The sequence below is a fragment of the Callithrix jacchus genome, chromosome 4 (genome assembly GCF_049354715.1).
Source record: "Callithrix jacchus isolate 240 chromosome 4, calJac240_pri, whole genome shotgun sequence".
NCBI classification, from domain to species: domain Eukaryota; kingdom Metazoa; phylum Chordata; class Mammalia; order Primates; family Cebidae; genus Callithrix; species Callithrix jacchus.
In genome coordinates, this window is record NC_133505.1 from 87109926 (window position 1) to 87126431 (window position 16506).

The 16506-nt window shown below is 34.8% G+C and overlaps 1 long non-coding RNA gene across 5 annotated transcripts in view; it reads right to left on the minus strand.

Annotated features, from left to right (window-relative positions):
- Nucleotides 1–16506, minus strand: part of LOC103792522 (uncharacterized) — a 75811-nt gene that overhangs the window by 38576 nt on the left and 20729 nt on the right. For all 5 annotated transcript variants that reach the window (XR_013534853.1, XR_013534851.1, XR_013534852.1 and 2 more), the window contains 3 exons: nt 11930–12014; nt 1231–1314; nt 474–594 (listed from right to left, as the gene is read on the minus strand). This is a non-coding gene — a long non-coding RNA (uncharacterized LOC103792522). The remainder of the gene's footprint in view (nt 1–473; nt 595–1230; nt 1315–11929; nt 12015–16506) is intronic.

Sequence of the window (16506 nt, forward strand, 5' to 3'; positions counted from 1 at the left end):
GTGGAAGAGGAAGATGAGGAAGAGGAGGAGAAGGAGAAGGGGGAGGAGGAAATAGAAAATCCGGATAAGAAAAAACTGTTTGGGTCCAGTTTCAAGATTCAAAGGAGCTATCACCAAATCTGAAAATTGCCAGAGACTGATTTGGGGTAAAAATAATTAATCTCTAATTGTGACAAATGTGTGTACTATACTGAAGTGGAATTTTTTCATAGTCAAAAATATACTTTTAACAAATATGCATATTTAGTAGCTATAATGCATTTTTTAATTAAATTAAACTAATCTTTTCAGATTAGTTAATCAATAACCATTTAAAAATGACTTCATATGGAGGTCACCCAGCTATATGCTCAGATACGATCGGATGAATTTTAGTAAGTAACATTCACACATTTCAAAGTCTCTAAAGATAAGGACAAAATTTTAAAAAGATAAAGACAAAATAAAAAGAGATCTTATTTTACAGCACTAACCTTTATGTAACTCTACTTTATCGTTTCTGTCTTGAAAACTGTTCCACAGGGGTTACTGCCCATTGTATGTTCTTAGTACTCAAAACATGAAGGTGACAAATAGATTGGTCTTATAGATTATCTGGAGAATATATAAAAAAGAAAATTAACATGCAGTTAAAAAAATTTAAAACCAGGAAGAAAATGTCTGCAAATTTAAAGAGGTTATTTAAGAAATATGTAAAAAGCTACTACATACACCATGACTGAAAGCAAGGTTAAAGATTTAGAATAACTCTTTCAACTTTTGCTTATGAATATACAATTTAAAGTGAAGAAGTCAAAAGAGCTTTGTGGATACTAAGTCCATGGCAATGGTCAGTGCATGGTTAAGCTTGGTTTGGGTAGATAGGAGTATATTGGGTATAATTTGGCAAGTCCAGTAAAATATCCCCTGCCTAGAAATACCTTGTCCAGCAGTAGGTCAAAGTACCCACTGGCCACTAGATCATCTTCATATCAGTTTGTGTTATCATCTTTTTTCTTTGGGCTAAAGGAGAACTTTTTAAAACAGAAATTTCAAAACCACAAAGGAGAAAACTTTTGACATATTTATATATTTATATTGTGGCAAATGTTTACAAATGGTAGACTGGAAAAATATTTCCAATATCATTGATAGAAAAAATTTATCATATAAATTAAGAAATAATAAATCCAGAAGTAAATGGCCAAAAAATATGAACAAACCTATCAGAGAATAAGAATTGCAAATTACCTGTTTCCGCAAAAGTTGACTCTGTTCTGCTCCCCATTCTGGTTAGGTACAATGTTTTGCAGTAAGATCAGGGTCAGCAGCAGCCTAGTCAGGAAAAATTACATATGGTATGAGGAAAGTTTGTTTCTCTCTTTTTCCAGCCCATGATTCCATTAAGGTGTTGAAATCTTTAAGAAAACTTACATATGCTATAGTATTTATTGTCTTGATGGGAACTACCAGGAAAAGCAACAGAGCTGCATTAGGAAGTCTTCTCTCAAGGATGTATGCTAAATTTAATCTTTTAATATAGAATTCAAATTGTATTTTCCCTACCTCACACATAGTCGTGTGAGGTAAAGTCTTCTCACTAGTCTCTCCTGAGCTTTTACCCCAAATAAAATAGAGCTAAGAAACCACATATGGCACCACCTCCACCTTTCACTAGGTTCTCTGTGGAAAACAATGTAGTTCTGGACAACCCCATAATACTGTCAACTATTGATTCCCTTTTATTTAATAATTATAAGGTTGTTTTGATTTTATATTGCTTCTTGAGTCAGTTTGGACACATTTTATCTTTCTTTATTTGAATCCTTTTATTATGTTGTTGCCAGAATAAATATCTGTATAACGTGTTCAGTCATAGAAAATTATATTAAAGGCATTGTGATTAGGCTTGTCATTTCCCCAGTATATGTACAAATATGTTTCTTTATAGCTAGATTTTACCATATTCTTAAAATATCACATACATATACACTCTACATTAGCAATAGGAAATCAATGAACAGTTGCCAGATTTCAATATTGGTTTGCTTTTGTTTTTATCAAAGAGAGCCCCTCTCCCCTGCCCACTCTCTCTGTTTCTCTCCCTCTCTCTTTCTGTCTTTAGCTGCATGGCTCCCTTTTTTAAAAAAATTATTTCCATAGGTTATCGGGGAACAAGTGGTATTCAGTTACATGAGTACGTTCTTTAGTGGTGATTTCTGCCTTGCCTAACAGAGGTCCTTGAGGAGGGCTGCCAGAGGCACTGGGAAATGACACATTTTATCGTTCTAGAAAAGTATCTATTTTATCTAAGTTTTCAAATTTTCAACATTATAAGTTGTATATTTTATAATATAGCCAATATATTTATCTGTTTCCTATTTTTCATTCCAAATATTGCTTAATGTTTTTGTGCTATACAAACTAGCCAAGGTCATGTTTAATTGGTATTATTAAATTTTTAAATAAACTATGTTTTGCTTTGTTGATTCTTTTTTGCCTATCCTTTCTTCTAGTTCATAAATTCTTGCTTATTTTCTTCTTTCTACTTTTTTGGTGCTTTGTTTTCATTTTATTTTTTCAAATTCTAAGATATACCCTGAGCGTTTCAATATTTCTATGTTATCATTTTGTAATGTAAGTATTTAAGGCTATGAATTTTTCTCTAACTTCAACTATATCCCACAAGTTTTGATTAGTAATAATTTCATTACCATTTACTTATTAGTATTCTCGAGTTTTTATTACAGACTTTGCTTTAATTTTTAAGTACTTAGACTTTTTGTTTCAAACATATAAGACTATATGATGTCAAGACTATAATACTGATACATTCATATTTATTCTTTGATATTAGGATATTTATAGCCTAACATGTAGTCAATTTTTATAACTGTTATATATATATAAGAAGAAATTATATTCTTGATGGGTGCAGAGTTCTATAAACAGTCTTTAAGGAAGCTTATTATTATTCAAATATTCTCCATTGTTTTTAATTTTTGGTCTTTCTTATATTGCTTAGGTAGGGAGACATATTACAATCTCACACTATGATATTGAGTTTGTCAATATCTTTCTCTAGGTCTGTTACTTTTTGCTTTAGGTGAAATCAATATTATTAGATGCATACAAGTTTGGTTGTTACATCTTTCTGGTAAATTAAAACGTCAACAATGCTTTTGCTTTAGTGACTATTTTGTTTAATACCACACCAGCTGTATCAAACTTTTGGTTAGTATTCCACTTTTTATAGCCAGTATTTCTATATCCTGTATTTTATTTGTGATACTTATAAGTAATAAATAGCAGAAATCTATTTTTGTCTAATCTGAAAAATCTCTGCATTTAATTGTTAAATTTTATTTAATTACATTTATTGAGATTGTTGGTATTCTCAGATTAAACTTATTTTTAGAATTACAGAACGATATTTTATGTTGCTTATTTTATTTATACTTTTTTCTTTCTTCTTTTCTCCCTTCCTATGAAGTTTTCTCTAATGAATTGAAAGAGATGCACTCTATTTCTATTCCTTTAGTAGTTAATCTTACTACTTAAGATAAATATAAATCAAAGTGTGATGTATACTGTATTTCTAACCTCTTCTTAAATAATATAGGGCTTTTGAAAATCTAAATTTGTATTAACACCCTCCCAATTTATCTCATTCCCATTCAGCTTTTTAACTATTTATTTTATTATTCTTATGAGATATTTAATTGTTTTATGTATTTATGTGTAGTCATATATGTGTATATACAGACATAAATGACACAGTGTTCTGGCAATTTATTCCCACATAAATGACAAAATGTTCTGGCAATTTATTGCTTCTACTTGTTCTTGAATCTTACATGATCCTTTTTAAATAATTTATTAATTTAAATTTATACATTTCTATGTATTTGCCCATTTGTTCATCATCCTTGCTTGAGTCTCAGACCTTCCTTTGGGATAACTTACTTTCTTCTTTCATGAAGACAATCCTCTTGAGTTGTGGTTGAGCTTTATATATAAATAAGGTTTGACATTTATTTTCTCTCAACATTTTTATGATCAAATATTCTAAAACTTTGCAATATTATTTCAATGTCTTCAGTCTGTATTGTTACTGATAAGAAGTTTGATATGATACTACTTATTTTTTCTTTAAAACTTATTCAACTGTCCTTTCTTTTAAAGTCTTTTCTTTGTCTTCATTGTTTATCAGTTTCCATGCAATGTTTTCAGTCTCCTGAATCTGAGGACATGTCTTCCATCAATTCTGAATAACTGGGTTTCCCCATGCTTACTCTTCTCTCTTTCTAAAATAACAGTTAGACTAATGATACAGTTTCTTAGATTATTCTCCATGTCTTTTATCATCCTTATTTATTTTTCATCTTTTGGTCTCCCTGTGTTGAAATCTGGGTAATTTCTTTGGCTATATTTTCCAGTTTGCTAATTATCTCTTCACCTGTGTCAATATTCTGTCAACCCACCCATTTAGCTTTTAATATCAAAGATATATGTTTCTAAAAGTTCTGTCTGGAATTTTTTTCAGATCTGCCTATTTTTGTAAATATTATCTATTATTATTTTTAATTCCTTTTCTGTTTATGTAAAAATTTTAAAACAAGTTTATTTTATATTCTATACCCTATCCTCAACATCTGAGGATCTACAAGGTTAATTTCTGCTATTTGTTTTTCTTTTCCTTTTATTCTCCTGACTCTGATTTGCATAATTTATTTGCTCAGACTATTTGTAATTTTGGATGATAGGTTCATGTTTAGCTAGACTCTATCTGTAGGAATCCTGCAATACCTGGCTTGTGTATTCAGCAAGAAAATACTTGTTTTTGCTTATGTCAAGATATTCAGAATGCTAGAAACCCAGGGAATAATTTTAGGTTAGTTTTTAAGTCTGAGTTTTGTAAACTATGCCGGAAGTACAAACTCAATCACCAACACGGAGGCTTAAATTCAGTTCATTCTCGTCTCTCTTTTCCAAAGGCATTTTTTTTCCTGCCCTGATACCTTTCACTGAGCATGTGTCTCAGTTCGACAGCCCACATTTCACACAGGACCAGGTCTGCGTTACCTGCCCTTCTGTGGCTATTAAAATACAAACTTATAAAGGGGCAAAGGATCTAAGGTCAGTTGCAGATTCAGTATCAACTACCACCTTCATATACAACCCTGTATACACCTAGAGTATACATAATCCACACTGGGAGTTCTGTTCGTTATTTTTGACCAGGAAATAAGAAAGTGAATCACCATACTCTAGTGATAGGAGCAATAACTTGTGATGTTTTAGAGCTATTCGTGCTCGGCTTCATGTGAATTAAACCAATCTTTTGAAAGAATATATAAGACTAAGGTACAGAGTGAAGCAGAGATAAGAAGTAATGATGAAATGTCCCATCAATTTATTGCTTCTACTTGTTCTTGAATCTTAGATGATCCAGTTGTGTGTCTGTCCTGCCCATGATTAATTAACTTTACCTTTCCTTTAATTGCTGAGAAATCTTTTGGTATACACTAGTCAGATTATGTTTCTGAGCTTTGCAATAAAAGGAGTCCTGACTAATACACAATTATTTTATTTTACACATCTTTTTCTTTTTCATATCCTGCAAAGCCTATGCATTATATGACAACTGATAGTTGTTGAATTAAATTGACTTAAATAAGATGAGCACAGTAGTTCTACTGAGACTTAAAAATTAACTTTTTGTTTGATCCCAGACTACTTCTAGACAGTGCTTTTAAAATGTTCCAATAATCAGGATCTAAAGAAATAAAGCAGCTTGAAAACTGACCCAAATATCAGCTGTGGGCAAAAATGATGCTGCCTTCCAGCACAAAACTCACATGCTTTAAGGACCCTTGAGAATCAACCCTGTGCAATAAAATAAATGCTCCAGAACTAATCTGAATTGTCTGAATATTGAAAATTTTCCTGAAGTCCTCAGAAAGACTTTATAGTCATGATTCTCAAACATTGAAAAAAGATCACATTTTAAAATCAGTGACTAAGTGTACACAAACAAACAGGAGTAAAGGTCTGAAGCAACTGATTGGGTAATGCATATCAAAACATGCTACTATATAAAAATACCTTTGTGCCTCAAGTCAGCCATGTTGCCAGTCATTAGTGATCAAATCTTTGGCATTGCTCCTCACCTCTTGGATACACAAAATCAATAAAGCAGACTAATCAGAATGGAGCTTAGGGTATAAAAATTAAATCTTTATGCTATCCTGGAAGTTGGATGTCAAATAGTGAACAAGTAAAATAAAGCCCTCATTTTTATTACTTCTCTCCATGCTTAAACCCTAACATATAAAAGGCAACCTTGTCTAGCAGTCCTATATAATATCCTATATAATGTCCTACCAGTATTCCATATATTAACACCAAAGCTTATGTCCTATATAAATATACTTATATAAATTTAATAGAATTATATTTAACACCACTAAGTTCTTAATAGTTTATTAGCCTGTTCTCACACTGCTAATAAAGACGTACCTGAGACTGGGTAATTTATAAAGAAAAGGACGTTTAATGGACTCAGTTCCACATGGCTGGGGAGACCTCAAAATCATGGCTGAAGGCAAAGGAGGAGTAAAGTAATATCTTACATGGTAGCAGGCAAGAGAGCGTGTTCAGAGGAACTACACTTTATAAAACCATCACATCTCATGAGACTTATTCACTATCATGAGAACAGCACAGGAAAGACCCACCCCCATGATTCAATTAAACCCACCCTCCCAGGACATGTGGGAATTATGGGAGCTACAATTCAAGATGAGATTTGGGTAGGGACATAGCCAAACCATATCAGATAGAAAAGAAAGAAAAGGAAGGAAAAAAATATGAGAGCCAAGATGCATCATTATGATCTTTTTGTTTTTTACACATTAACATTTTATTTAAATCACAGATTATGTATTTCAAGAAAAGAATCCCCATTCCTAACCCATTAACTTCCCATTTCCTTTCTAAAACTACAGAATGTATCTATTTGTTCCTTTGGAAACTACAAATCATCTGGGAGATTTTCTCACTGGCTCTTTTAGTCCTTTGTCTTTGAGGAATGGGCTTTTTCCCACTGGAAGCCACTAAAGGGATTTTTCCAAAGGAACTACACCACATTGAACTGACTGCAAAGGCAATTATTCAAGGAAAATGCTCTCTGTGAGTTGGCCAGACAAGATGAAATTGAATAATTTTCTTTTAAACCCTAAAGAGGAGAAAAAAGACTTGGGAATAAAAAAAAAAAGGATAAGTGCCAAAAAAAACTTCCCCACACAGAAAAAGGAGTGGTCAAGTACCAAAGCACAAGCCAAAAATGATGTCTTGGCCTGTCCTACTTAATGATGCCCTCTGTGGATCAGGAGCTTTCTCTCCTTCTCTCTGCAATTCTCCTTGGAGTTACAGTCTTGTGTGTTAGTGTAAAATGAAAATAACCACAATAAAAAATAAATAAATGCCCTTCCAGAAGATACGGTGTCCAGCCATGAAAAGTCCAGCATATGAGATATATTTTATCCACTGAAAATAATATACCACTGGAACTAGTGACGTCCACTTTTATAATGAGCAGAACATCTTGGCTTAGTTCTTTAATATTTTATCAACATGCTCAGAAGTATTTCCTTTAAATGAAATCCTTGCTGTTACGAGCTTTCACTTTTCACATTTGGGAAATAACTTTCATTCCCATGAAGAATTATAAATGAGAATTATAAACATTATTAGCATTGAGTGACAGACACCACAAAATCCCCTCTCATGTTAAAAGCAAGCAAACTGTAACCTAGAAAGGTGTTCAAGTTCATTCGGCTGCTTAGTGACAGGGTCACAGCCAAAAGCTATGTGTTCCTGATCCTAGCCCCACTATTCTGACCACCTGCTCACCACTCAGTATTCTGCTAAGTGGAAAATAATTAGAACAATAATTTGTGCAGATACAATTTTAAAATTATTTCTGTAGGTCTAAGTATAAATTCATGAATGGCAAGTTTTGATATGTTTATCTTACCATAAACTGATTTTCGTCAATTCAGTGCCTTCACTACATTTGAGTTTCCCATTCAAGCATTTAAGTTAAAACCTCTGACCATAAAAAATACAGAAATAAATCATTTTTACATTGCCAGCAGGAGAACAACAGCCATTCTACCTGCTATGAAATGTAAATAGTAAACTAGTTCTCAAAATTAATCTTTATAAGTTCAGATTGACAATGACATAGATCACAAAGCATAACATTATGTGCTGTGACCTTATAATGTACATTCATAAATGCTTGAGTTATGCAGTAGATTTCTATTACTACTATATTTTGCAAGTTAGTATTACTTCTAAGAAGATCTAAATGGTAAGAAATTTCAGGTTAGCCTCCATATAAAATGTGTCTAAATTCCAGGACTGAAACAGGGGAAATAATACTGATATTAAACTAAATGACATAAAATACCTAGAAAATCAGAATTGATTAGAAATGGCATATTTGAGTGTTTTTCACATTTACTAATGAAAAGCATATTGTATTTGTGTAAACAATGTGTCAGAAAAGTGGCCTTATACGTGTAGCAGATGAGAAATTTCCCTGGAAATGATAAACATTTGAATTACAACTCAAAAGTCACTGAGAATGAAACTGGAAATGGAAAATAAACCAAACCAGGCAATGAAGAAATCTGAGGGCTATACACAAGGGACTCCAAAATTGAATACACAGTCTTTACACTCAAGTTGCCTCATGTCTAGTTGGCAGGCAGAAATGTAAATGTAACCCATATGTTTGCTGGGGTCACTCTGTCCTTTCAGAGTTCCTATAAAGAAGGATTAATTTGAGGGAACTCCTATTCTGAGGATTTCTCTTCTGATATCTTGTTCTTGCTGAATTATGTCACTGCCATCCTTCCACTCTGCTCTGTCCAGATTTTGAATAGAGTCTCTTGTCCTTGAGTTCAACTGAAACATCACTCACACAAGGCATTAGCATATTACCAACATTACTGAAGGTCTGTGGCAATGGGGCAAGGACCGTTATGTCATAAAATCACACTGCACAGAACTTGACCATGGAGTTGAAGAGATCCCTAGGCTCATAAGTCCTTCAGCTACTTTGCTCTGGTGATTTTGCTCCAGTTTCCCACTTTCCCATCACATTCATTTTGTTTTGTTTTGTTTTGTTTTGTTTTTGGAGATGGAGTCTCGCTCTGGCACCCAGGCTGGAGTGCAATGGTGCAGTCTTGGCTCATTGCAACCTCTGCCTCCCAGGTTCAAGCAATTCTCCTGTCTCAGCCTCCCAAGTAGCTGAGATTACAAGCACATGCCACCACACCTGGCTAATTTTTGTTTTTTAGTTTTCCCATCACATTCTGTCTCCTTCCCTCTCCTCTTTCTCCTGATTACCACTGAAGCTCAATTCTCCTTAACCTTTTTGAGTAATTCTTTCTTTATTTCAGTGCTTCTTCTAAAGCATGCCTTAATAACCTCGTCATCTTCCCCAAGTAATCTATTAGGAAATTTTCCTAAACAGAGACAGATGCCTCCATAAAAGGATCTCCTGGATCAGGTGTTAAAGTAACAAACTTCTCCCTAGCAACATGTATGGTACAGCATATTTATTCCTACAAAACTAATCAGTGTCAGCAGCAGCAGTTACAGAGAAGAAAGCAATAAAGGCCTTAGTTTTATTGTCTGTATTAATAAAATTTATTTCTTTTCACACAGTTACCATAGGAATTAACTGATTGTATAAATTCTGATTTATATCCTAATACAATACATGCTATTCAATATCTAGCCATATCTGATTCATAGTACACATTTTTTTTCTTTTCTTTCTTTCTTTTTTTTTTTTTTTTTGAGATGAAGTCTCTCTCTGTTGCCCAGACTGGAGTGTAGTGGCATGATCTCAGCGCACTGCAACCTCTGCTTCCTGGGTTCCAGCGATTCTTCTGCCTCAGCCTCCTAAGTAGCTGAGACTACAGATGCCTGTCACCATGCCCAGCTAATTTTTATATTTTTTTAATAGAGATAGAGTTTTACTATATTGGTCAGGCTGATCTTGAAATCTTGACCTTGTGATCTGCCTGCCTTGGCCTCCCAGAGTGCTGAGATTATAGGTGTGAGCCACCACACCTGGCCTCATAGTACACTTTCAACTAATTTGACAGGCGTTCTTCCACACCTGCCACATGGCAGGGAGAGACTGAAGACGTTTCCTGAACAAAAAGTCATCAAAGATTATCCTTTTAAAATATTTACTTTTAAAAGAGGCCACCATGGGACATTTGGGGTTGTTCTAAGAGAGAAGAACATGACAAAGATGTGTAATAAAGAAAATGCACAATGAATTCATTCATATGGGGGTGATAAATTACAAGTAGATTCGGCAGGGGCTTAAAGGCAGGGTAATGATTTCAGATTTAATTCAATAAATTGAAAACAAAGTCACCACTGTCATGTGTGTGGTGACTGACAAGCAATTTTGGTTACATAATAGCATCAGAGCATTCAAAATGTGAGTTGTAAGAGTTTGTGTTTTCTGCTCTGGTCAAGAAATACCTATAGAGTTGTGTTCAGCCAGGACTCCATTATTTGAGAACTTTAATAAATTCTAACTCATTCAAAGAGAAGAATAGTGAGGAAGTCTGGTACTATGACACATGAAAAATAGCAAAAAGAACAAGGAGTTTTTGCCCTGTGAAAGAGCTATTACACAGGGATGTCATGATAGACCATGACATTCCTAAGAACATAGTTTGGTATTTTTGACCTTTGAGTCCTCAGTGCCTACATATGACTGTTACTCAATAAAGGCCTGTTGAATAAATGAATGAATAATTGAACGGCCAGCTGTAAGACAGAATGGAAATTAAATTTGTTCTTTGTGTCCCTGAAGGGCAGAGGATGATGGGAGTTACAGAGATAGAGATAGAGATGGCAACTCAGCATAAAGAAGATTTTAACACGTGCAACCTCTCAGCAATGAATGGAACTGCAGCCAGAGATGGTCAAGTTTCAACTCACATCCTAGGGTGAATAAGCTTATGCTTGTCAAGGAATGATTTAAGCATTCTTTGGACTCTATGAGCATTCGGTTTCATCAAAATTGCTGAATTTTTAGCTACATATAGATCTCTTATAATGACTTGCAACAACTTTGTTAATATTACGTGCAAATGTAGTAACAAATTACCCTACAAAATGTGCTTCTTTTTTTTTTTTTTGAAACAGAGTTTCGCTCTTGTTACCCAGGCTGGAGTGCAATGGCGCGATCTTGGCTCACTGCAACCTCCGCCCAGGATGGTCTCGATCTCTTGACCTCATGATCCACCCACCTCGGCCTCCCAAAGTGCTGGGATTACAGGCTTGAGCCACCACACCCAGCCCAAAATGTGCTTCTTAAACAATGATCATGTTGCATTTTGAGGTGTTTCACGAGGCACAAATTGATGAGAGGAGATCACACATAGGTAAACACACAGGTATCCCCTACTTCCCACCATGTGTACACATTAGATGAAGTTTCCAATGTATTTAGCTGAAGACATGAATTCTTGTGAGAAGTCGGTGGCTCCACTGGCAAAGGCAAATGTTGCAAATCTCTACACATTTTCCTTTGCCCTTATTGCTTCTGAAGAGGGCAAGCAATTGTTATTTAGATTTTCTATCAAAATACTGTCATATCTTTCCCTGTTATATCTGCATTGACACCACCATCTTGGAAGAACTTTTGCAATAATAGTTATACTATTTTCTTTACAACATTGATTCCCACGTGCAGTTCTTGAACTAAATTCAGCATCAGAAAGGTGTAACTTGGGGAGAAAGCAAGATCACCGCAGTGTGGCTGAATAATACCTTTATCTAGACTTTTCACAACTCTCAAATACCTATTATTTTGTACAATTATAAAAGTAACTTAACTCACATGATTTTCGCAAGGAATTAAATTGTCTTCTTTGAGTATTATGTTGTCTAGTAATTTCTTAATTCAGCCATTCTTTTGGTAGCTCCTGGAAAGTATGGACCAAAGAAATCTTAGTGTTCTATGTAATTATGAGACTAGATAAAGAAATCCTAAGAAATAAAGAATTTGATCAAACGCCTTAAGAAGAAAACATAAAAGAAATGGGAAAGAGTTTTGGCTTTAATAACAAGAAACAAACAAACAAACAAAAAGGTCTGTTTTAAAATATCTTCAAGTTTTGACAGTCTCTGCTTGATGAAGATTTATCAGCCTTCTGAATCTTCCCATAGGCTCATCTGTGCATTTCCTTGTTAAATCTAGTTTTAGCAAAGAGACTTGCTAAGTTAGTTTAACAACAAGCTTCACCCTTGATATCTGGTTCCTCATCCTCTGCCTGCCCTCCGGTGATGACTGATCACCCTGGCCTGTCTTCAGCAAGAATCTTGTTAGGTTGGTCTAGCCAGAATCCCTCTTATTCCTGATATTTTCTTTTAGTAATTTTCCATCCCCTGACTCCCACCCTACTCCTTGACTATAAATTCCCACTTGCTCATGCTGTATTCAGAGTTGAGCTTGGTTACTCTCCCCAACTGCAAAATTCCACTGCCAGGGAACCTGTACCTATTGCAGTGATCATGAATAAAGTCAGCCTTATGATGTAACAAATGTCAGTGAATAACTTTTTCTTTACTAGTTACTACAAAAATAAGAGTAATTAAAATCTGCCTACTGACAGCCATCATTCCAGAAATTTTCAGAAGAAAAATTTGACATTTTTTTAAAAAGATAAAAAGCATAATAATTTAGATGACTACTTTCAGACACTCTCAATGCCCAGTTCTAACACAGAAAAGAAACTAGAGCATTAGACTAGTTATTAAGGAGATTAGGCAAGAGATGTATGTGTCAGTTATGGTTTTATAACTTATAATTTTCTTGTTATGGCATGGAAGTTCATTCATTTATTAAGTATTTATTGAATACCTACTCTGTGCCAGACGACTTTGCTTTATTCAAACAAAAATTGAATAATATGCCTGTTCTAACGAACTCTTTAAAATGCTATTTTATTATTCCCTTTAATTTTAATCCCAGCAATTCCTACCTTAAGAAACGATTAGACAAAATTATACCCATTTTGAAAAAAAAATTTTAAATTATATCATAAGGAAAAGTACACTTTGAATAAAACATGATTATATTAATTATTATTTTTACACCTCATTCAATAGCTTAAAATTCTAACAAAAATTAAATCTCATTAATTCAACATGATAGTTTAGACTAAAAACCAAAGTATTAACTCTAAATTCTATACAGATTAACTCTCTCTCTCTCTCTCTCTCTCTCTCTCTCTCTGTGTGTGTGTGTGTGTGTGTGTGTGTGTATGTGTGTGTGTAGATATAGATATATATAGTAGAAACTGTGGCTTTTATAATGAGCAGCAGAATGATCTGTGATGAGGGAGGAAATCCAACCTATCACAGTATAAATGAATCAAGGACATAACAATGAATAGTATCCAACAGGGAAAGCAGTAAAGAAGATAACGTCTGGAATGCAAAACTTTTACCAAACTTTTACTTGATCTTAAGTAGCACTCAGTACATAGAGTCAAAATATGTGTCCCAAAGAATGTTAGGGCTGCAGAATATAAGCAGATGCTAAGCACAAACATGAACTAAATAAATAAATAAGCTAATCATGGAGATGACTTTCATAGTGATATGTAGGTCAATAAAATACTGTTCAATTAATATAAGACTTCTAAAGATCTTTTATTTTTTAATTAGATAGTATGACTTTCCAGGAAGAGCATAGAATTTTCAGTATTTACGAAATGTGCTTGACTATGATAATATTTTCTTGAAGAATCACTTTCTCAAAGTTTCCAAGAAACAGATTAAGGTGTTGGGAGCCTAAAGGAAGTGATATATAACAAAGCGCCCCTTACAGTGCCTGGCACAGAGTAGATGCTCACTGAAAGGTATTAGTAGCTGTGGGAACAGTCATGGAATTCTTGTTGCTGTTAGCTTTGCAGCACAAGGAAAGCCATAGCTTTATGAAGGCTGACCCACACTCTAAACACATGTAAAATGCTTCTGACAATAGAAGGGGAAAGACAGAAGGGTTCTAGCAGACATTTGTGCCATAACACGCTAAGCATGCAAATGCATTGTCGTTGAATTATTACAACTGTGGCAGGAGATGGTCTTATGACATCAGTTTTCCAGGTGATGAGACTGAGGTTCACAGTAGGGTAACAGTTCCACAGTAAGTAAACGATAGGTCTATCTGAATTCAGAATTAACTAAAGTCACTCTTCTTTGTCAAATCACACTCATTTTTTCAATAGGCTCTTGGTTTCATACTAGAGGTTGCTGTTGTTTGCTTGCTTTATTTGTACTTTCTGGTCATTTTACTATGTAGAGTAGCACTCTAGAAAATAAAGCAGAGCTGAGGGTGAATTTTGTCTCTGCTATTGTCACTTTGGGCCTTGGCTCCTTATTATAAGATTCCTCCATCCTTCTCTTCCTTTCTTTCTTCCTTCCTACCTTTTTTCCTTTCTTTCTTCCATATAAAACCAGTGGTATTTGAGCAAACCAAATAAAAGGAGGAATAGAAAAAGGTGAGACTGGGGAACTAACCACAATTATGAAGGGCATGCTAGACCATGGAAGAAAGGTGGAATTTTACGTTAAGTATAAGGGGAGCCATTAGAGGATCCTAAGCAAGGGAAGTGCATCATCATAGTATCATTGAGAAGATCTCTATTGCTACTATTTGAAGAATGAATAGGGGCAACCCTGCAAGGGATGGGGTGAGAAGCAAGAGTAGAAGTAGAAAGAAGTAGAAAACCCAGTTGGAGTCTATGTCCACTGAGGCAAGAGAAGGCAGAGGCCTGGACTGAGAGGGTGGTCTATGACATGAGGTAAGGAGATAAAGTTCAAATATTATTTTCAAGGTAGTATCAATAGGGCTTGCCAATGTATGTGACATCTAATTTATCAGAAAGGAAGGCTCCCAAATTTTTAGCTTGAGTAGCTTGATAAAACCCTGTACTTTTTATTTTTACATAAAAGGAGAAGAATAGGGATTGGAGCAGCTGGACATGGAAGGGGAAAAACCCAGAATTTCATTTTGGATCTGTTAAATTGGAGAACCTGAGTCACATTCCAAAGAAGATGTCAAGTAGGCATTTGGACATGAGAGTGAAAAGCTCAGCAGAAAGATGTGGGCTCCAATGGAAATGTGGGAGCCATTAGCAGGACAGAGCTCACAACCATGGTAGCTAATGAGATCACTTAGGGACAAAGGTTAGAGATGGAAAAGATGACAGCCTGAGATTAAATACTGAGTTACCTAATGAAGAGGTCAGAGAAGGCTCCAGCAAAGAGAACAAAACAAAACAAAAGATGAATTGAAGAAGGAAGAAAAGCAGGAGACAGCGGTGTTTTAAAACCAAGAGAGTAAAGCCCTACCATGGAACAGGCATGGGGGATTTAAAAAGTGATGAATTACTATGTTAAATGGATGATATCTTGAAATATTAACTCTTTCTTTTCTAGGATGGGATGAAGGTAATGCTGTGACTCATGGGAGGAGAGAGACACTTCCTCCATGGGAGAGGGATGCAATGATGGGTGGGTTTAGAGATGAAAAGAAGAGGGAGTTTACAACTGATGGCAATAATTTTTTCATAAAATACGAAGTTCTTAGACCAAATCTCAGATACATGCAACCATGTAAAATAAGGACAAAGTTTCATTATGTATGACTTCCTGTAACAAGGTACTGCGTAATAGGAGAACTATCTATATAAACATAAATGGTCATAGTGGCAGCAAAGATTGCAATATCTCAAAATATACTCTAGTAGAAGGAAAAATGAACTTTCTGTCAAAGCTGAGCCTAATTTGCACTTGACCAAATAAAGTAATAGACTGTTATCTGGTTCCCAGAGGGTAGCCTTTTCTATAGAGGGCTAGTAGCATTTCTCTTTCTTTACACTGTAACTTTTACTTTGTTCAAGAGCCATTGTCACACTCACAGTGAAAGGACAACCTAGGGACTCTGCCCTTCACAATAATTAGTAGAGACAGAGAGGAGCAGATCATTTCATGTTATAGATTGGCCCTAACCTTGGTTTCTTAATCTGTTTATACTTGATGACTAAAATGGTGTAGTAAGGGCTCAGCTGAGACACCTGTAAAAACAATCCACTTTCAAAATGTGAGGCAAGGCATAGCTTGAAAGCTTGGTGAGCCTAAGACCACTGGATATGCAGCTATAAAGCTGTGGAGAGCTAATGCATACTTTGCTATGCTCGTTCTAAACTAACAACCACAGAGTTTAAAAACTAATAAAGTCCTGCATAACCTTTTTAGCTGAGGGAATGAGTATATTTATAAATTATTCATAGTTTCTCCTACTTGGCCTATAAATTGGAATTGACCTATCTTTTAGTCCCTTTGTGTTCTAAAGTGCCTTTTAGGGAAAACTCAAGTCCAGGAACATCTTCTAGAAAGAAATTACCT